This window comes from Saccopteryx bilineata, chromosome 5, assembly GCF_036850765.1.
Source record: "Saccopteryx bilineata isolate mSacBil1 chromosome 5, mSacBil1_pri_phased_curated, whole genome shotgun sequence".
In the NCBI taxonomy this organism is placed as follows: domain Eukaryota; kingdom Metazoa; phylum Chordata; class Mammalia; order Chiroptera; family Emballonuridae; genus Saccopteryx; species Saccopteryx bilineata.
This window is the reverse complement of record NC_089494.1, coordinates 23253853-23277432: the sequence shown is the minus strand read 5'-3', so window position 1 is coordinate 23277432 and position 23580 is coordinate 23253853.

Here is a 23580-nt window from a genome sequence, read left to right as displayed (position 1 = left end):
TCTTGCTGAGCAAAAACTTCTTAGTCTGATGTAGTCCCATTCATTAATTTTTGCCTTCACTTCTCTTGCCATTGGAGTCAAATTCATAAAATGCTCTTTAAAACCCAGGTCCATGAGTTGAGTACCTATGTCTTCTTCTATGTACTTAATTGTTTCAGGTCTTATGTTTAGATCCTTGATCCATTTTGAGTTAATTTTTGTACAGGGAGAGAGACTGTAGTCCAGTTTCATTCTTTTGCATGTGGCTTTCCAGTTTTCCCAGCACCATTTATTGAAGAGGCTTTCTTTTCTCCATTGTGTGTTGTTGGCCCCTTTATCAAGAATTATTTGACTATATATATGTGGTTTTATTTCTGGACTTTCTATTCTGTTCCATTGGTCTGAGTGTCTATTTTTCTGCCAGTACCATGCTGTTTTGATTGTCGTGGCCCTATAATAGAGTTTGAAGTCAGGTATTGTTATGCCCCCAGCTTCATTCTTTTTCTTTAGGATTGCTTTGGCTATTCGGGGTTTTTTATAGTTCCATATAAATCTGATGATTTTTTGCTCTATTTCTTTAAAAAACGTCATTGGAAGTTTGATGGGAATTGCATTAAATTTGTATATTGCTTTGGGTAATATAGCCATCTTGATTATATTTATTCTTCCTAGCCAAGAACAAGGTATATTCTTCCATCTCATTATATCTTTTTCGATTTCCCTTAACAATGGTTTATAGTTTTCATTATATAAGTCCTTTACATTCTTTGTTATGTTTATTCCTAAGTATTTTATTTTTTTTGTTGCAATCGTGAAGGGGATTATTCTTTTGAGTTCCTTCTCAGTTGTTTCATTGTTGGCATATAGAAAGGCTATTGACTTCTGAATGTTAATTTTGTATCCTGCGACCTTACTGTATTGGCTTATTGTTTCTAGTAGTCTTTTTGTGGATTCTTTGGGGTTTTCGATGTATAGGATCATATCATCTGCAAAAAGTGATACCTTTACTTCTTCTTTTCCGATATGGATGCCTTTTATTTCTTTGTCTTGTCTGATTGCTGTGGCGAGAACCTCTAGTACCACATTAAATAAGAGTGGAGAGAGTGGACAACCCTGTCTTGTTCCTGATTTAAGGGGGAAAGCCTTCAGTTTAGTGCCATTTAATATGATGTTAGCTGATGGTTTATCATATATGGCCTTTATCATGTTGAGATATTTTCCTTCTATACCCATTTTGTTGAGAGTCTTAAACATAAAATTGTGTTGTATTTTATCGAAAGCCTTTTCTGCATCTATTGATAAGATCATGTGGTTTTTGTTCTTTGTTTTGTTGATATGGTGTATTACGTTAACCGTTTTAGGTATGTTGAACCATCCTTGAGATTCTGGGATGAATCCCACTTGATCATGATGTATTATTTTTTTAATATGTTGTTGTATTTGTTTTGCTAGTATTTTGTTTAGTATTTTAGCATCTGTATTCATTAGAGATATTGGTCTGTAGTTTTCTTTTTTTGTGCCATCCTTGCCTGGTTTTGGGATGAGGGTTATGTTGGCCTCATAAAATGTGTTTGGAAGTATTGCTTCTTCTTCAATTTTTTGGAAGACTTTGAGTAGAATAGGAACCAAGTCTTCTTTGAAAGTTTGATAAAATTCGCTGGTATAGCCGTCAGGGCCTGGACTTTTATTTTTGGGGAGGTTTTTAATGGTTTTTTCTATTTCTTCTCTACTGATAGGTCTGTTTAGGCTTTCTGCTTCTTCTTGACTCAGTCTAGGAAGGTTGTATTTTTCTAGGAATTTATCCATTTCTTCTAGGTTTTTGAATTTAGTGGCATAAAGTTTTTCATAGTATTCTACAATAATTCTTTGTATATCTACAGTGTCCGTGGTGATTTCTCCTCTTTCATTTTGGATTTTGTTTATATGAGTTCTTTCTCTTTTTTCCTTGGTAAGTCTTGCCAAGGGTTTGTCAATTTTGTTGATCTTTTCAAAGAACCAGCTCCTTGTTCTATTAATTTTTTCTATAGTTTTTCTGTTCTCTAATTCATTTATTTCTGCTCTGATTTTTATTATTTCCTTTCTTCGGCTGGTTTTGGGTTGTCTTTGTTCTTCTTTTTCTAGTTCCTTAAGGTGGGAAGTTAAGTGGTTCACTTGGGCTCTCTCTTGTTTGTTCATATATGCCTGAAGCGATATGAACTTCCCTCTTATCACTGCTTTTGCTGCATCCCATAGATTCTGATATGTCGTATTGTCATTTTCATTAGTCTGTATATATCTTTTGATCTCTGCACTTATTTCTTCTTTGACCCATTCATTTTTTAAAAGTATGTTGTTTAGTTTCCACATTTTTGTGGGATTTTTTTCCTCTTTTTTGCAGTTGAATTCTAGTTTCAAGGCTTTATGATCAGAAAATATGCTTGGTACAACTTCAATTTTTCTGAATTTGCTGATGTTGTTTTTGTGGCCCAACATATGGTCAATTCTTGAGAATGATCCATGTACACTGGAGAAAAATGTATACTCAGTCACTTTGGGATGAAATGTCCTGTAGATGTCTATCATATCCAGGTGCTCTAGTGTTTTGTTTAAGGCCACTATATCTTTATTGATTCTCTGTTTGGATGACCGATCTAGAGCCGTCAGTGGTGTATTGAGGTCTCCAAGTATGATTGTATTTTTGTCAGTTTTTGTTTTAAGATCAATAAGTAGCTGTCTTATATATTTTGGTGCTCCTTGGTTTGGTGCATATATATTAAGGATTGTTATGTCTTCTTGATTCAGTGTCCCCTTAGCCATTATGAAATGGCCATTTTTGTCTCTGAGTACTTTTCCTGTCTTGTAGTCAGCATTATCCGATATGAGTATTGCTACACCTGCTTTTTTTTGGATGTTATTTGCTTGGAGTATTGTTTTCCAGCCTTTCACTTTGAATTTGTTTTTATCCTTGTTACTTAGATGAGTTTCCTGTAGGCAGCATACAGTTGGATTTTCTTTTTTAATCCATTCTGCTACTCTGTGCCTTTTTATTGGTGAGTTTAATCCATTTACATTTAGTGTAATTATTGATACTTGTGAGTTCCCTATTGCCATTTTATATCTTGCTTTCTGTTAGTTTTGTGTCTTGTTTGATCCTTCTCTTTCGTTTTTCTATCTTTTGTTTTTATTTGGTTGTATTCCATACATCTTTCCTCTGTTGCTATCTTTTTTATCTCATGTGCTTCTGTGGTGGTTTTTTCAATGGTGGTTACCTTTGAGTAATGAAAAGGGTCCCTACCCTGTTCATTGTAGCGAACTATTTTGTGAGTACTTTTGCACTCCATCGTCCTTTGCTACTGTTAATCTCTGTCTTCTCCCCCTCTTTCTTTTTGTTGTTGTCACAGTTTAAATTTGGTTTTATTGTTTTCTTCTTGGAGCTTTTACTTGTGGCTCTGTTTTTTTTTTGTTCTTTGTATCTGATTGGAGAACCCCCTTTAGTATTTCCTGGAATGGGGGTTTTCTCATGATAAATTCCCTCATCTTTTCTGTATCTGTGAATGTTTTTATTTCTCCTTCGTATTTGAAGGATAGCTTTGATGGGTATAGTATTCGTGGCTGAAAGTTCCTCTCTTTCAGGACTTTAAATATTGGGGTCCACTCTCTTCTAGCTTGTAGAGTTTCTGCTGAGAAATCTGATGATAATCTAATGGGCCTTCCTTTATATGTTGTATTCTTCTTTTCCCTGGCTGCCTTGAGAATTTTTTCTTTGCTGTTGGTTTGTGTCAATTTCATTATGATATGCCTTGGAGTAGGTTTGTTGGGGTTAAGAAAACTTGGAGTTCTGTTTGCTTCTTGAACTTGAGGCTTTAGTTCTTTCCACAGGCTTGGGAAGTTCTCATCTATTATTTGTTTGAGTATGTTCTCCATTCCATTTTCTCTCTCTTCTCCCTCTGATATACCTATTATTCTTATGTTATTCTTTTTGATGGAGTCAGATAATTCTTGTAGGGCTATCTCATTTTTTTTAATTTTTGAGTCTCTTTCTTCTTCTCTCTGTTGTGCCTCAAGTTGCTTGTCTTCTATTTCACTAATCCTCTCTTCTATCTGACCTGTTCTATTAGCTAAGCTTGTTACTTCGTTTTTCAGCTCGTGAATTGAGTTTTTCATCTCTGTTTGATTTGTTTTTATAGTTTCAATTTCCTTGGACATATATTCTTTGTGTTCATTGAGTTGTTTTCTGATCTCCCTATATTGCCTTTCTGTGTTTTCTTGTATATCTCGGAGGATTTTTAGGATTTCTATCTTGAATTCTCTGTCATTTAGCTCCAAGGTTTCCAATATATTAAATTTTTTCTCCATAGATTTTTCCTCATCTAGCTGTGTTACCTCTCTTTCTTTTGTATCCATGATATTCGATTTTCTCTTCCTTAATGGCATCTGAGGGTGGTTTTGTTGATAGTATTAATGAGATTTAATAAAGAATAAAAAGTTAAAAAAAATAAAAAATAAATAAAAAATCGAAAAGAGTTGTTTTTTTTAAAAAAAATTAATAATGAAATAAAGAAAAATAAAATAAAATAAAAATTTTTTAAAAAAGGAAATTATTCCCCCCCTCCTTTTTTCCTCTCCTCTCCTCTCCCCTCTTTCTTGAGAAAATTTTGTGGTGGACTGTGAGTTATAACAAACAATGCCTATGATGGAGGGCCTGAATTGGGGAAAAGTAATAAAGGGGCAAAAAAGAAAAAAAGAAAAAAAAAATAAAAGGAAAAAAAAAGAAAAAAAAAAGAGCGTATGGACCCACAAAAAGCAAATAAGGAAAAAATTTGGGTCAAGAATAAAATGATTTGCTTTTAGGTGTTGGTTGTCTAAGAGTTATGATGAGAGGAATAAGAGGAAAACGGAAAAATGGGGGGACAAATTAAAAACTTACTATTGTATTTAGTGGAACAAGAACTAGATAATATGGAGAGCCAGGGATGGGAGCACTGCTAGTGAGTTAAAAAGGTGAAGTAAAACCCCCCCAAAATGCCACAAACATAGGTTTGAGTCCCAGATAAGATAATTTGTTTGTTATTGAGGTCTGAATGAGAGGAGATGTAAAGGAGAAAGGAAGAAACTAATATAGAGGGAGAAAAGAAAGAGAGAGAGAGAAAAAAAAGAGGGAACCACTAAAAGAAGAAAAAAGAAAGGAGAGAGAGAGAGAGTTAAGGGTTTTGGAGTGCAACCCTCATAGAGAGAAAGGAAGAGAAGAGAAAAGATAATGGGAGATGTAACACTTATGGGTAGTGTAGTTCAAGGAGAGGAGAGAGTAAGACCAGTAGAGAGTTAATCAGCCAAATTGGAGGAAGAAAAAAAAAGTATCAAGAATGAAGATAAGAGAAACAAACGAACAAATATAATAAAATGGGATAGGTTATAAAGTCTGCAGATTATTCTTGATTTTGAGAGGTTATCTTCTTGCTTTTTCTTTTCTCTCCCTCTTCCTGGTCGGTGACTCTGTACCCCGGGTTCTGCTCCTTTGGCACGCTCAGGTAGAGGCTTGCAGTTGATAAGTCTCTATGGCAATGTCATGTATTGTGCTTTAGTCTCGTGGGAGTCGAGGCTCATTAGCATTTATAGGCTCCGACAGTGAGAGAGTCCGTGTTCCTGGAGCCTTTCTCCTAGTCTTTCCTTCCTCAATTAGTAGCCTGATAATCCAGCTATGGGGTTGCTGCTGCCTCTGCCTGGATAGTAAGAGGCTCAAAGAGCTGGCAACTCCCCACTCTATTTCCATTCAGCACAGGGCTCTGGGTAAGGCTCAATCAGTCAGAGCTGCTAGCATAATCAGGCGGGCTTTCCGCCCACTCAAAGACCACTGGCTCTGCCACTCTGTCCGGTAACACAAGCGGGCGCCCACTTCTGGGGGGCGCTTGGAGGAAACTCTCACTCACTGTCTGCAACCAGGATATCCAGCCAGCAGTCTCACGCTCTGAGTGAAACCCCCAACCGCAGGGAAAAGTTGCAGTGTTGGAATTGAGTCTCGCTCCGTCCCCGTGCGCGGCTTTTGCAAGGCGCTGGGGTGGCTCGAGATTCCGCTTTGGCCCACACAAAGGCCCCTGACTCTGCCCCTCTCTGCGATAACACGGGCGCGCACTGCTGAGGCACTTGGAGGAATCGCTCACTCCTTATCTGCGCGCGCACACCAGGATATGAGGCCGGCCGCGGTTCCCTCCGAGTGAAACCCTCACCAGCACGGAAAATCTCCACCGTTGGAAGTAGTTCTCACTCCCTCCCGTGCGTGGCTTTCCCAGGGCGCTGGGGCTGCCCAGAGACTCTGCCCTCGGCCCACAGAAAGGCCTCTGACCCTGCCTCTCTGTGGGGCAACACGGGCACCCACTCTCGGGGCCTAGGAAGAAATTCTCGCCCACTAACTGCGCACCGACCAGGAGACCGGGTAAAATGGCCGCTCCGCTTGTCTTTCTTTGTTTGGGTTTGGCGCGAGTGTTAGCTTGTATTGCCCGGCTTGCCACAGGATCAGATTTACCTCGGCTTGGATCTGTGTGCCACAGCCTGGTTCGGCCGTTTGTGCCGCGGCGGCCTGGATCTATTCACCCCCTTTGCCCGCCTCAGTTTCTATATTCACAGTTACCAGAGAAAGCCGCCCTGTTTAGGTTAGTGAGGAAGGCGGAGCATTTCTTACTCCCTTTTTCCTTCGGGGTTTGGTTATATATTTAGCCAATTTTTCACTCAATCATACCTTTGGGTGTATTGCGAAGCATCTGGAAGCTCCAAGTATAGGTTTTTCTGTTTCTGGTTGAAGATCTTGTTGAGTTTTGGGGGAGATTTATCGGTATCGCTTCCTACCCCGCCATTACTCTGACGTCATCTCAATGTGTTTAATTTTTAATCTGAAAAAATACATTGAATATACACTTGAGTCTAGAAACACAGAGAAAGTAGTGTATTTATTAGTTTTGTTTGCTTTGTTTTCTTACTTTCAAATTAGCACTTGAACCTATTGCTTTAAATTTCAAAATACTTCAGTTAAAAATGTGTCTGGTGGTTGGAGAAAAACATATTGAACCTAGTACTTGAAAATGTGACCAGCATACTGTTTAACAATGATTGCAGCCCTGGCTGGTTGGCTCAGTGGTAGAGCATCCACCCTGCATGTGGACGCCCCAGGTTTGATTTCCAGTCAGGGCACACAGAAGAAGCACCTATCTGCTTCACCCCACCCCCTCTAGCTTTTCTCTCCCCTCTCTCTCCTTCTTCCCTCCTGCAGCCATGGCTCAATTAGTGAGTTGGCCCCGGGCTTTGGGATGGCTCCATGGCTTCCACCTCAGGTGCTAAAAAATGTCCTGGTTGCAATGGAGCAAGGGCCCCAGATGGGAAGAGCATTGCCCCCTAGTGGGCTTCCTGGGTGGATCTGTCAGGGTGCATGCGGGAGTCTGTCTCTCTGCCTCCCCTCCTCTCACACACACAAAAAAAGATTGTAGACAAACATTTCTGGATAACTGGTTCAACAATAAATGATCCAAGACTGCTCGTGCTAAAAATCAAAATAAAAGGCTTAACTGGACTTAATTATTTTAAAGCTGGAGAGGAGAGTTGAGTGTGTGCAAAGAAATGAAGGTATGATTGTAAGAGATTAAGATGGCAATCAGGAAAACTAAAAATTAGCCCTGGCCAGGTAGCTCAGTTGGTTAGAGCACAATCTCAATACACCAAGGTTGCAGGTTCAATCCCTAGTCCCTAGTCATGACACATTAAAGAATCAACCAATGAATGCATAAACAAGTGGAACAACAAATTAAATCACTCTCTTACTCTCCCTTCTCTCTTTAAAATCAAACAATAAAAAAAAGTTTAAAGTAAGTTAAAAATTACTACATAGAACTTGAGAAATAACTATGGGGACAGGCTATATAGGGTCAGGGGCATTTTGTCACTCCTCCCATGGCTGACCACCTCCCTGTGCTTTAAATTCTTTTTTGGGGAAAACTTTCAGGATTGCCAATTCCTGCTTTCCAAATATATCAAGCCTGGCAAAGGGGTTACACTGCTTTCACTTTAAGCCTAAGGCACAAAAACATATATATATTTCTCAGCCCTATTCTGGTTTCAACTTTCTAATATGTGTGAGACCAAAGTAAGCACCGGCGCTATTTCGGATGTTAAAGCAGAGCCCCACAAGTAGCGGTGCAGAGATCAAAACATTAAATACATAAATTCTCTTCTACTTTCTGTCTTACCCTCAATCACCGACAGGCATTTCTTAAACTTTGGGGATAGAGAGAATAAGAAGGCCGTGCCCAGATTTACATTTAAGGAAAGTGAACTACACCAAATCAAACTCTTCTCTGACTGTTGTCATCCAAAGGTTACTGCTGAGCCCTTACAGCCTTTGGATAGAAAGTGACCATAGAAAACCTATGTCAGGTCTGATTATGGGGTCTCTATAGTGGTAGAGAGATGACAGCCAGAGATCTTGCTTATCTGATTAAAAGGGTCTGTACTCTCCACTTCCTAACAGCAAAACTGGAGGACTGGTCAAACATGATTAGAAATCCTCTGACCATTTACTTTGGAACTGTTGTTAGTTTTCTTCACATTTATCCAACAAATCTCTCTTTGTCTTTATTTCTTCTCCAATATATAACAGAAATCATCAAAGCAATGAGGTATATACCTACCCAGGTGATAAGGACCTGTGAAAATCATTTTATCTTATAATACATGGATAGTGAATCAAGCAGGCATGTCATTATAAGGCATAAACTAACCACGATGCATTATCACTTAGATATATTCTATTGTGGGTGTAGTCTGTGGCATCACTCTATAGTACCCTCTGTGGGTACCAAAAACAGAGTCTCTGGGTCTACAAAACTGAGGACTAGATTCTGTAATCTGATGGCTTTACATACAGACATATTTCTTTTTTTTTTTTTTTGCTTTGATATCTCAAATTCTGGTTTTGCTTTTCCAGTTTTATCTTTACAATGTCCTATACTTATGAGCACTTTCAGAGTTAGATTCGAACAAAACCCTAAAAAGGACAGAAGCATCACTCAAATTCCATGGTTTTCCAAAGAAATAAAAGAAGAACTTAAAATTGTTCAGTACCTACCTAAGTACAGTTTGAGAAGACCTAGCTTTAACATCAGGGTCTAATAATTTTCCTTTTCTGATCACATTTCTATCTTATTGATTCCATTTTTCTTTAAATTGGTGGGCACATTTGACACCCTAGGAGAAGCCCTAATAGCAGTGTCAAGGGCCAAGGACTGAACAAGCTTTTCTGTACCACTCCTGTGTCTCGGCAAGGGCCGCACTGAATGTCTAACTTTAGTATCTGGCTCAACCCCAAACACCTGGAAATGGCGTTCAGCCAGAGATGAACACAAAGCCGAACAGTGGGTGAGCAAACACATCTGTCTCCTCTTGTTTTTCTCTTCTCAGCTATTAGGTAAATAAGGTAGTTATTAGATAAATAAGGTAGCGATTAAATGATGACTTATGCAAAGCCTACAATTTCAGTGTTCACATTTCATCTTGCCAACATTTATGAGGCTCCTCAGCAAACAACATTTTGACAATCTTTGCTATAAGAACCAGTTTGACTAAATACTATCTGTGAGGGTGGATTTCGACCTGTTTTCTTCTGAGACCAGAATCTACACACGAAGCATGTCTGGTGTCAGATTTGTTGAAATGGAAAATTCAGAACTGGTAAGTCTTCAATTGCTGCTTTGTGCATGAGCGTGCTGCTGGGCCCTCCACACACGCCTATGTCAGAGCACTCAGGACTCCTGACTCCATCTCTCCTCCCACAGAAACCACGTTTCCTCTCACTCCTTCTCACTTCACCCATCCGCAAACCCTTTAACTACCCCTGAAATATGGAGATAGTTCCCGACATCTCCACAAATATAACAGAAAGCTTTCGTGGTCTCGTGTAACCCAACTTAAAACCATATGCACGCCTTGTGTGACCAAGAAAATCACTCATCTCTCTGGTATGTCCAATTCAGGATTCTTTGCAATAGACCATGGTACTCGGAGCTTGAAGGCTAACCCTGATGCTGTGGATTTCAGGGAAAGCAGGCCCAGCTATGAAATCAGCAGAAGCAATGTGAAAGCAGATTTTAATCCTTTATCTTTTCAAGTACATAGCTTGTTAACTCTTTTTTAAAGACTCTAAATTTTGCTTGCTTTTGGAGGAAACGTGCAGCTATTTCCCTTTGGTCTCAGAAAAGTTCTACATAAACATGATTTAAAACAAAGTTTAGTAATGTAGTTATGAGCTCATAAACCATGTATGTTCCTAATGAAGCCCACATAAATACATGGAGTAGCAAAAGCAGTTGTATCTTTGATTATTATTAGTAGGAACCCTGCAGGTATAGAATGCATTTGCATACTGTATTAATACCCCGTGTGCACCCCTTGGGTTCTCTTGATCATCTATCCTAGTTCAGGCACCAAAGTGACCACCTAATCCATGAGGATTCTGCTCAGCTTCCAACAGGTGCAGCTGGAAAGCACTTTGCCCCGGAACCCCATTCAGGACTTCTTTGTTGCCACTTCAAGCTAGGGACAGGGAAGGAACCTAACCTCTGCTCACATATGTCCAGCCCAGAGGGTGAAGGACTGAACACCCTGCATTCGCTTCCTGGGACTTCCATAACAAATACCATAGACTAGGTCACTTACAGAACAAAAATTTATTTTCCCATCATTCTAGAGGCTAGAAATTCAAGCTCAGGGTGTCAGCAGATTTGGTTTCTTCTGAGGCCTCTCACCTTGCTCACACATAGGTGCCTTCTTATGTGGCCTCACATGGTCTCTACTCTGTACATAACAAGCATCCCTGGTGTCTCTGTCCAAACTTCCTCTTCTTATAAGGACACCAGTCAGATTGGATCAGGGACCACCCTAAAGACCTCATTTTAACTTAATCACTTTATCACTTTTTTTTTAAGTTTTATCTCCAAATACAATGATATTCAGAAATATTGGGAATTAGCCCATCAACACACTGAATTTGGGCGAACCCAATTCAGCCTGTATTACATCTATGAGTGACCAATGGGGAAAGGAAACTGATGAATAAATTCTCCATTCACTCTTCCCCTGGACAGAGGGCCCTGGTTCACATTTGAGGTGAAGGCTTTCAGATAGCCTACTCTGTGGTGGGCACTCACAGCAATGGCCCACTGGCAAGTCACGTTTTGTTTTGTTCTGTTTTAATATACTTGAAAATTAAATTTAATAGAGTGACATTGGTCCATAGGATGACACAGGTGTAAGGTAAACACCTTCACAGCATTTGAACCGCTCATTGCGTTGTGTGCCTATCACCCAAAGTCCAATCGTTTTCGTGTTGATATTGACTTTCTCTCCTTAGCTTGGCTTTCTTGGCCCTCACTCCTTCCAGTTCCCAGGGTCACAAATGCCAGCAAAAAACTTGCACACAGGCTCTGCTTCCTGGAGAGCCCAGGCTATAGCACAAAAGTTAGCGCACATCATCTTTACAACAACCACACCAGATACGTCTTTTTGTTTTTACTTTACAAATAAAGAAACAGAAGAACCAGAGAAAATAAATGACTTGCCCAGAGTCATACAGCATGCTACAAAGTCAGGACTCTGATTTAAATCTTCTGACATCCAATCCTGGTACCATAATATCTCCTAGCAATGTCTATATCCATAATCTGATAAAATTTAATTTCCATTTCCCGTACCAATTTTTAAAACGATTAAAATGGACTACAGATAAGATATCCCAAGTACATAATTCATCTCCCTACTATTTAAATGCTATTCCTTTCTTTTCACCCCAAACCTGAGAGTTTGATATTCCTTTTTTCAAAGCCTACCTATATCTGAAATTATTCTAGCTTTAATAGAAATTATATAAATTACAGAATCTTAATTGCTACTTTCACAAACTATGCCTTTCCAAGCAAACCATATCTCACAGTCAAATTAGTGAGGCTCTTATATCTTAATCAAAGCTTAACAGTTTAATCGTTCATTAAACATAAGAGTAATTTAGTGTCCTACTATGCAATCATTATTGTTTCCTGAAAATCTGATGTGATGAGGTACAATAAATGCAAACTGAAATACTGCCTGTAGAAGGTTATTTATTATTTCTTCCAGCTAAAAACATTCATAACAGAAATTTATTGGTCCATATTCCCTTCATTATAAATATTTTATGTTCTGCCTTAGGGATCCATGTCTTAGCATTTAAATGTCTCAATCTTGTGTCAGTAACAGGAAGAACAAGTTCACTGGGTGAAATTTTTGCCCTTTACTTTAGAATGTTATAATAATAATAGGCTATAAATATGTTATAATTATGCCTTTGATCACTGCTGTAGTTTTCTACTCAAAATGAATTAAACTCAAAACTAAAGCTGGGCTGCTAGAAAAAACAACAGTAGTTTCCTTGAACTAAGATTTTGCTGAAAGCCATAATAATAGAGTGAAAATATTTACAGTGGCAAGGATAACGCTACACCACTTTTCCTCTTACTTCTACCTCAACGTGAAGTACAGCAAATACCATCCTTACAGTAGTTTGCAGTTATGTAAAGCTTTATATTCTTAGTACTTTTACATCCTGATCAGCACAACAACCTTTGAAGCACTGAGCAGTTGTAAAAAACAAAACAAACAAAAAAACTCCATTATTCAAATGAGAAAACTGAGGCTCAGATAGTTACAGGTGTATAATTTTTTTTTTAAGTGAGAAAAGACAGACAGACACCCACCTGTGCCCCAACCAGGACCCATCTGGTAACAACTCTCTGGGGCCAATGCTCAAATCAAACAAGATATTTTTAGCACCTAAGGCTGATGCTGGGACCAACGAGACATCCTCAGCACCCAGAGCGATGCTTGAACCAATCGAGCCACTGGCTGTGAGAGAGGAAGAGGAAGAGAAGAGGGGGAGAGAATGGAAGAGAAGCAGATGGTCACTTCTCCTGTGTGCCCTGGCCAGGAATCGAACCCAGGACATCCATATACTGGGCCAATTCCTAGCCACTTTAGCCATCCAGCCAGTGCCCAGATGTGTAATTTTTGTTTTTAATTTTTAAATTGTTAATCATGAGATACAGTACAATTGCACAACAGTGTGAATCAATCTCCTGTTTTCCATCTATCTCATCTTGTTCGGGGAGTACAGGGGTGGAGAAGGGCATGACAGAGAGAAGAGGGCCTGAATGAATGTCAGAACAGAGGATGACAAGTCACCCCATCTGGGGAAACGGGGCCACAAGAGAGAGGAAAAGCTCTGCACAGGCAGTGTTCTCCCAGGTCCGCCGCCCTGTATGATGCCCGCAGAGCAGACTAGAACTGCTGGAGCGGCCCCGGAAGCCCCAGCCAGCGACTGTACCCAGAGCTGCCCTCACTGACACAAGGTTTACTCTATCACATTTGATAATGAATAGTTTACATTTCTCACTGTAGGACCTTTCAGCGATCTTAACCTCAACTGTTCTCTTCCAAATAAAATCCATACTTAAACTTTTAAGATCCATCCAACATATGGGAGGACACAGAAAAAAAGACTGAATTTCATTTCAGTGGAGATTAAAAAGAAAATTGTATTCAGCCCTTAAAATATTCATACAGGACATACATATGTGAAGGTCTAGGCTCTTTTAGTATACATAAATATGTTGGTGTAAAATTTCCTGGAAAAAGAAATATATAATTTGAAGAACAGGTGATTTTTGACAGCTTGCAGCCAGGGGTCCTTGCGCACTTAATTTTCCTGCACAATCCTGTGGGCCCACATGCCTTCAAGTGTTTTCCTGGAAACAATGATTCCTCTGGATATAAATGAGGTTTATACAAAAAAGTATTCTGCGATTAGATTATCAAATGTTGATCCCTTGAAATACTTTGTTAACAAAGCAGAACACACTGCATACCATAGTAAGGAAGATGGCTATTTTAAAGCATCTCAAAGTAGGGAGGACAAAGGGGAAATATTTATGAGGTTTGAGGGATCTGGTTAAAGCGGGGGCTTGATTAGGGCTGTAGAAGATCCACAAGGTAACAGGATTGGTGAACACAGAACAGATATTGTTACCAAGAGATTCTTGAAGAATCAGCCTTCCCTAATGCCATGATACCCTGAGAAACAATATTTACTCCGATGATGGTACGTGGAGTATTTAGATAAATAGATTTTTCCAGGAAGTTCCTAAAATGTACAATAATGTTACTTGCAATTTTAATGCCCTGGGAGAGTTTGAATGAAGAATAAAATCATGTAATAAAGATAGCCACCTAGTAAAGTCATGCTAATGTAGAGTGTAGCCAATAAACTTGTAGGAGTAGATGGCTTGGATTTCAAACATAAATTTGGGAATTAACAAAGTTAAGCATGTGTTTTTAATAGTGGAACTTTTCGGATTCTTTATTATGTAAATGTACATGCAATTATCAAGGAAGGAGGATATAATAAAGAAAAATTTCTATACACTTACCTCAGAATATCTTTCTATTATTCTTTTGAAAATGGAATCTTCCAGGCCTAGTAGCCATGGAATAGAAGTTGCACAAACAATGACTAAGCCTTTAGGATGTTCATTAAAAATAATGGGACTATAAAACCTAAAGTAAGCAGTTTTATTTGAGACAGAGAAGACACCGAAGTCTTAGCAATCAGCACAATGGCACCCAGAGATGGAGTCAATTCGTGAATTAATCCCAATCAGCATGCATCGGGGTTGGAATGAGGTTTGCAGCACCAGTGGTTGAGGAAGAAAGTGCAACAGATGACACAGAAGGAGAGCATCCCTTTCAACAGAGATCAGTTGCTTAGCTTATAAAATGAGTTAATGGATTTTTTCCTTTTTTTTTCCTTTTCTCTTTTGATTTTTTTTTTAGGTGAAAGGAGGAGAGATAGTGAGGCAGACTCCCATATGTGCCCTGACTGGGATCCACCAAGCAACCCCATCTAGGGCTGATGTTAAGAAACAAGCTATTTTTAGCACCTGAGGCTGACACGCTTAGACCAACAGAGGCTCTCGGTGTTCAAGGCCATGCTTGAACAAATCAAGCCACTGGCTGTGAAAGGTGAAAGGGGGGGGGGAGAAGGGGAGAGAAGATGGTTCCTTCTCCTGTGTACCCTGACCAGAATTGAACCTGGGATGTCCATACACCAGGTCAACATTCTATCCACTGAGCCACCAGCGAAGGCTGGAGTTTTTTTTATGTCCTCAATTTACCATACAGTATCAGTCTTGAATTGTGATACAATGACAATGCTCTTATTAGAAGACGCTCTTTGGCCTGATCTGTGGTGGCGCAGTGGATAAAGCGTCGACCTGGAAATGCTGAGGTCACCGGTTCGAAACCCTGGGCTTGCCTGGTCAAGGCACATATGGGAGTTGATGCTTCCAGCTCCTCCCCCCGTCTCTCTCTCCTCTCTCTCTCTCTCTCTCTCTCTCTCTCTCTGTCTCTCTCTCCTTCTCTCTCTCCTCTCTAAAATGAATAAATAAAATTTGAAAAAATTAAAAAAAATTTTAAAAAAGAAGACACTCTTCTAGGAGTCAAGAAATCCTACTTACTAAAGTAAACAATAGTTAAAATAGTATTTTATGTTTATATACACATACTTTAAATGATTAAACAGGACTTGGGTGTTTTCTATAAATCCAAAAAGTGGGCTAACAACTAAAAGCAACAGGACCTCTAGTTAGCCTTGCATTGATAAATGTCATTTCAAGATGTCACTCCTTCATCTGATCGTGAAGAGAGTCAATCACTCTTCCATGACATGAGTGTGTCCATTATTTTAAAGAAAAAACTAAATGTAGACCTTTGGGGAAACAGTGGAGGGAGTAAATCAAATTTTTAAAACATCAACTCAAAAAATATATTAATTAAATATTACTTAGGAAAGAAAAAAAAAAGTAGGCGTAATTTTGATGCCAGGAAATACGGAGTCGATTCCAGGAGATGCTGAGATGATTCCAGGAGTGCACATAAACGCAGTTCTCACTGTGAAACTGCAAGTGAAGCCACAGAGGAAGAAAAGGACCAGACAGTCTACGGAAATCAATGTGGTTACTGAGCTCAGAGTTTTAAGGGACATACATAAACTGAAACCACTGGCCCTTCTCACAGTTGGTCTGAGCATGATGCTATATGCAACATGGCAACCTCCAACAACACAACGCAAAGTAGTTCAGGTATTAATGAACGCCTCTTAAGAGACAGTATGTGACAATGACATATATCTTCTCTTCATCTGTCCTCATGGCAGTTATTTCCCTAACCCCTGCCATCTTTCTGGATTCTTCCCTACAACTCTAACCCTAAAACCCTTTCACTTTTCAGTCTAAACAGGAATGCCTAACACCACTCTTTCTCTAGGTCCTTTTCTGTTGAAAATGGTCATATTCTGTTCTAAGGACCCAAATTAAAATGTTTAAAGCCCAAATCTTAAAGGTGCAATAATAATAAATAATTCTTCCTTTAGAAAGCTAGAGGCAAGCCAGGGCTGACCAAGTCTCTGAATTTGTATGTTAATATGCTTGTCCTCTTGACATATTCAAAGAACAAATGAAAAAAAAAACCCACAAGAAGTTCTATTAGAGGGTGACACAGAATTGACAGGTGGTTTCAGGACACCTAGGACACCAAACTGCAGTTTACCACAAATCAAATTTAAAAAATTAATATCTGTGAATATTTGACCAGAGAAAGTGGAAGGTAAGGAAGGGAATGTTCTCTATTTGATGCCATTTAATACTTGGACTGATGACAAAAGAGAAAAGCAAACCTTTCTGGGGATTGAAAAATGATAAAACATATCGGTGAGAGGGAACTAATTGGATCTCTAGCTGCGGAAGGTAAGCTTCAGAGCTTGAATCACCTCTAAAGGTCTATAAAGAACTTGCAAACAAGATCATTAAACCAAATATTGACAGTGACCTCTGAGGGAATATCAAGAATAATAAAGGAGAATAAAACTGCAGATAGGCAAATATGAATCAAGTCTGGAAAATGGAATGAAGGGATAGTTGAAAAATTAGAGATAAGTAAGAGTTACATTGATTTCAGCGAAGATTTTAGAATCTTTTATATGAAGGAATGGGGCTGGGGAACCTAAAGATGCAGTTATCCTAGGAGCCAATAAGGCACACAGGAAGAGATTACACTGTTCTCAGTTCCTTCTGTATTAGCCAGCATCCTGGCAGGGAGCTGACGACACACACGCAAGAGGGTAATTGAAGAGTGTTTATAAACGGGACTCTTCACAAGAGCATGGAAGCAGGTTTAAGGACATCTATAGGGACAGTGAGCAACTGTATAGATCTAGTAAGGCTCAACACAGACCTATCTACATAACTTGCAGGGCTAAGGAGAAAATGGGAATGCAAAGCCCTTGATTCCATTATCATTAAGAATTTCAATACAGGGAGAGTAGAGTGTTAAATCAAGGACAGGTCCCTATATGAGCAGGCAGCCTGCAAGCCCACTGCAGCCATCCTTGACCCTTAGGTTTTAATGGGCAAGGAGGAAAACGTGTACCAGAACACTTGGTAGCCAGTCTTTAGTTGAAGAAGAGTCTACCAGAGGGACATTGAGGCCTTTGGTAGAAGAACAGCCAATTATACTAAGCCACTGATTACCTGGGGCTGTGAAAAGAGGGGTCTGAGGAAATACATACCTTACTCTCCTTCATCTCTGGCCTTTCTGCAATCTCTTGCCTATGCAGGGCAATGGGATCAGTTAATACACAGCATGGAAGACAGTTTCCCGGGGCACAGAGCAGGGTGGAGAGTGGACTGGGAGAGGCAGGGAGGCTACCCTGCATACTTCTATGAAATTACTATGCTGATCTGTGAAACAGGGAAACCCTAATCTATAAAGGACTTCAGGAAGGTGTTTGAAATAAGTTTGCAGGAACTCTTTTTTGACAATATGGAGAAATATGGCCTAAAAGCATAAATAACTATACAGGTTAATAACACATTAAACAACTACATCCAAAGTCTACTGAAAAGGAGACACCTGCAAACGTGGACCTTTTTGTGTACCACCCCCTGCTATCCAGTTCAGCACTCACACTGACTTGCAGATCTGAAGGAATACTAATACTACCAAAGCATGATTTACAGACTGCTGAGTGGGGCAGTGACTAACCAAGAGGAAAGAATTAGAATCCAAAAAGATGTTGACAGGCTGTAGCAATGGGATAAAAAGATCTTGGCCAACTGGGGTAATCAAATTAATCTAAATAGTAGTAAATCTTGGGATTTGCTCTCAAGTTCAAAAAAGCCAGTGGCACAGGTTTGGGACAGGGAACACAATACTAATGACTCAGGCAGGTTGGTGGAAGGTAAAGTCAATGTGAGTAATGTGTGTGGTGGATCCTCCGGAAAAGGAGATTAGGTTTTAGGCAGCATTAAGTGAACAAAGGAGGTGATAATCCAAACCTAGGATTGTGTTGGTTAAACCACACCTAAAACTGGGTTTATTTTTAATGCCTTCCATGGCTTGTGATGTAGTCTGAGTAACTAGGATAGGAAAAGAGACTTACGATGTAGGACCAATGACTACAGATGATCTGGCCTTAACAACTGAGGCAAATGACAATTTGAATAGTGATAGTTTTGAGTTTACTGCTCAATCAACAGACAAAAGAAGAGCAAAGGACACAAAGGACATATGGACAACTCTTGCCTCCTGAGTTCTTCCCCCTGAATTTTCAGGCAAGAATTCACCAGGCCCTGGCTGGTTGACTCAGTGGTAGAGCATCAGCCCTGTATGTGGAAGTCCTGGGTTTGATTCCCAGTCAGGGCACACAGGAGAAGTGCCCATCTGCTTCTCCATCCTTCCCTCTCTCCTTTCTCTCTATCTTTCTCTTCCTCTCCCACAGCCATGGCTCCACTGGAGTAAAGTTGGCCTGGGCACTGAGGACGGCTCCATGGCCTCTGCCTCAGATGCTAGAATGGGTCTGGCTGCAACGAAGCAATGCCCCAGATGTACAAAGCATCACCCCCTGGTGGGCATGCTATGTGGATCCCTGTTGGGCGCATGTGGGAGTCTGTCTGACTGTCTCCCTGCTTCTAACTAAGGAAAAATACAAAAAAAAAAAAAAATCCACCAAAACAGAGGACCCTAGAAGCAAAAGTTCACTGCCTTTTGGAAGGGAAAGGGGTAATTTTTCCACCGGGATCTACTTTATGACCATATACAGAAGTTCTTGCGAGGCCTATTCGAAGACATGGGCCATGCAGCAACACAAAATAGAAATTACTTCTTAGCAGTAATAATTAAAGAGATAGTGAGCCTATTATAAGAGACCATTCAGAATAGTAGTAGTATCCAAATTGTACCCCAAAGTACTAATTGCCATAAGAAAGAATTATCATCGTTGTCTTTCCCTAGCTCGAGGAATAAAACAGGATCGTTTAAAAGAAAGTCAGCCAGCTGTTTTTAATGGTCCAATTTTCTGAGGACAAAATGGACTGCCATGGCCAGCAGAAGGTTCCCCATAACTAAAACCTGAATGACATCATGACACATTCTAGATGACCCTTCAGCAGACATGTGATTTAGGCAATTCCAACACTAGATGAATATGTAAAGTATGCAGTTTTATAAGATCACTCACAAAGCTGGTGTCCACAGTACATTCTTTCTTCCATTCACTATGTATTTATTGAACACCAGCCACATACCCTGCTTTCTTTCCTTCCTTTCTTCCTTCCCTCATTCCTTCCTTCTTTCAATCATTTCATCCTTCCTTTTTTAACTAATATGTTAGGTACTAAGAGAAAAAGTAGACAGAGTCCGATCACTGGAAAAATCATAACAGGAAACTACAGCCTCAAATACCCTAAGTAGAAAGGATGAAGAGTTCTGTGTCTCCAAGGTTCTCCATGCTCAGAATTAACAATTACAGAAACAAAGACTAGATTGGAAAAACAATGTCAGTAATTAAAGAATCGCACTGGAAAAGTACCAGCAGGAAGTGGATCTTGAAAAAGTCAGATGGTCCCGCAGTGAGGCTACATTGGAGCAAGGATGGCCCGGGCGCTGGGGATGGCTCCTTGGCCTCTGCCCCAGGCGCTAGAGTGGCTCTTGTCCCAACAGAGCAACGCCCCAGAGGGACAGAGCATCGCCCCCTGGTGGGCGTGCCAGGTGGACCCCGGTCGGGTGCATGCGGGAGTCTGTCTGACTGTCTCTCCCACTTTCCAGCTTCAGAAAAATACAAAAAAAAAAAAAAAAAAAAAGGCAGATGGGAGCAGGAAGTAAAGGTTGGAGTTTGGGTTAAAAAGAATTTATTCACACTAACTCAAGACTGAGATTCAATGTTAAGCCCTTTCCTGCCTTGTTCCCTTTCCCCCTCATTAGCATCCAAACTATTATTGTTAGGATATTATTTAAATCAGTGGTTTTCAACCCTTTTACAGTTGGGGAAGAATTATTTCAGGGAATGCTAAGGCATAGAGCATAAGAGAATTCAACTACAATTATTGAGTCTATTCATACAGCTTCAGAGTGGTTAAGCCTTTCACAGACTGGCATGAAATTTCTGGCCAACTGGTCCATAAACTGGCAGTTGAAAAACAATGATTTAAATAATTTTTAGTACACCCATTTAATGAAATACTGTTCAGCCATTTAAATGAATGAGCTATATCTGCAAGACATAGGAAATATGGAAAGACAAGTTTCAAACATCAGTATGTACCACCATCTCAGATGCTTCTGATGGAATCTCTGTCCCAGCTTTCTTGGTGGCTTTTGACTTTTCTAAAGTGTTATCATGCCTCACACCTTTGGCCTCAGGGTTGTTCTGTTGTTAATGAAGTATCAGTGGCAAGGGGACCCATTCAGTACTCACACACTGGCAACCTGGAATGAATGCCCTCTATGCAGTGACACACTTTGGACATACGGGAGATCTGAGCTGATAGATAGATACAGTTTTCTTCCTTCATCCCGGAGATTAACTACCCTGAGATGTAGTAGTTTACACAGACTTTGGAAAGATGATCCCATGAGATCACACTATCGGTTGTAACTGACACCCACAGTAACACATCCCTTCGTATTTATTCTCCTTTCTTGACTAACTCACTCTTACTTCTCCAGGCTTGTACCTGCTAAAAATGAGCAGACCAGCTCTTTCTTCAAGCTCCATTTTCTAGGGAGCTTGATCCAAAGTAGATGTTTGTTATATAACGTTTCATGAAAATATAAGTTACAGAATAATATAGAGATTGACAAATTTTATGTAATAAAATGTATAAGTTTATACAGATCTAAACACTCAATTTTTGACAATGTGTAAAAGTAAAGACATTGAATGTTTATTTATACTTCTCTATTTAAGATTGTAAACTCATCTATTACAGCAATTCTCAACTGATATGCCACAAGCATTTTTTAAAACACGTAATACCTGACTATTTAGTCAGGGGTACTGACCTCTTTTCCCTTAGATTGTTAAATAAAATAAATGACAATAGCCAAAAGAACAACAGCCATTCAGTGTTAATGCTGTGTCTTGAACCATAAATATATAGGTCATATAATAGAATTGTATCTTATTGGTCATGTCACATAAAAAGGTTGCATCTGATTGGCAAATTCTTGGAACCCAAGAATTATAAATCCTCATATACAAGTATAGGCACCTGATTTTTTTTTTTTTTTTTTGTCACATAAGCAAAAAATATAGTTTTGGTGTGCCACAGAATTTTAGTGATTAGATTATGTTTGCCATGAAATGAAAAAGGTTGAGGCCCTGGCCGGTTGGCTTAGCAGTAGAGCATTGGCCCAGGGTGTAGAAGTCCCAGGTTCGATTTCTGGCCAGTACACATAGGAGAAGTGTCCATCTGCTTCTCCACCCTTCCCTCTCTACTTTCTATCTCTTCCTTACACAGCCATGGCTCCATTGGAGCAAAGTTGGCCCAGGCGCTGAGGATGGCTCCATGGCCTCTGCCTCAGGCTCTACAATGGCTCCAATCGCAGTGGGCAATGCCCCAGAGGGGCCGAGCATCACCCCTGGTGGGTATGCTGGGTGGATCCTGGGTGGGTGCATGCAAGAGTCTGTCTGCCCACCCCACCCCCGCACACCCCCTTCTCACTTTGGAAAAATACAAAAAAAAAAAAAAAAGGTTGAAAATTGCTGACCTATTATATTTGTAATATTAAATACTAAAAAAAAGAAAAAATAATATAAAATGAGTTAATATGATAGTACAATACTTAAAATTGAACATGATGCAGACTTTTATATTAATGAAGAAGTTTAGGTACTAGAAACAAAACAGTTGAAAAAAAACCATCATGTTGGGAAATGAATTAAAATAAGCATTCACATCTTTTCCTATTTGCGTTAACATTTGATGGTTCTAAATTACAGCAGGAATACAACACAAAGCAATGTCTTTCAGAGGTAGTACTTATACAACACAAAAGTAAATGCAAGACTATCAATTAACTCATTTTTAAAAAAATCAATGTGACTAAAAAAGCAGATTTAAGTATTAAAAATTTAAACTGGGGCCCTGGCTGGTTGGCTCAGTGGTAGAGCGTCGGCCTGGCGTGCAGGAGTCCCGGGTTCGATTCCCGGCCAGGGCACACAGGAGAAGTGCCCATCTGCTTCTCTACCCTTCCCCCTCTCCTTCCTCTCTGTCTCTCTCTTCACAGCCAAGGCTCCATTGGAGCAAAGTTGGCCCGGGTGCTGAGGATGGCTCTATGGCCTCTGCCCCAGGCATTAGAATGGCTCTGGTTGCAACAGAGCGGCGCCCCAGTTGGGTGGAGCATCACCCCCTGGTGGGCATGCTGGGTGGATCCCAGTCAGGCGCATGCGGGAGTCTGTCTGACTGCCTCCCCATTTCCAACTTCAGAAAAATACAAAAAAAAAAAAAATTTAAACTGGCTAAGCCCTTGCCAATTGGCTCAGTGGTAGAGTGAACACCCAGTGTGTGGATATACAGGATTCAATTCCCCCATTCTATTCCCCATTCGGCCAGGGCACGCAAGAAAAGCAGCCATCTGCTTCTCCATACATCCCCCCCACACACCTTTTTCTTTCTTCCTTCCTTCCTTCTTTTCTTTCTTTCTTTCTCTCTCTCTCTCTCTCTCTCACCCTTCACCTCACTCCTGCAAGCCACGCCCCTCCTGCAGGCTGGATTGGATCAAGGCCCCAGGCGCTGAAGATGGCTCCATGGCCTATGCCTCAGGCACTAAAAAATGGCTCCAGCTGCCACAAAACAACGCCCCAGATCAGAGCATCGCCCCCTAGTGGGCTTGTGGGGTGGATCCTGGTTGGGGCACATGCCAGAGTCTCTCTGTTCTCCCCTCCTCTCACTAAAAAACTTAACTGGCTATGACAGTATTTCATTTGTGCTCTAAGGACAGCACCATTATTTTTGTTTATAAACAGAAAGGGTCCTAATGAAATTGATCTTTAATTTAATTAAATTTAAAAAGTTGTTTCCTATAATGAGAATATGAGCATATAAAAACTACAATGATATTCTAATAAGTATAATACTTCTTTAGCTATCTATACATGTATTTCTAAGACACAGTATGGGAGGGACTCTTTAAGACGTCATCAGAACTTAGTTTAAAATA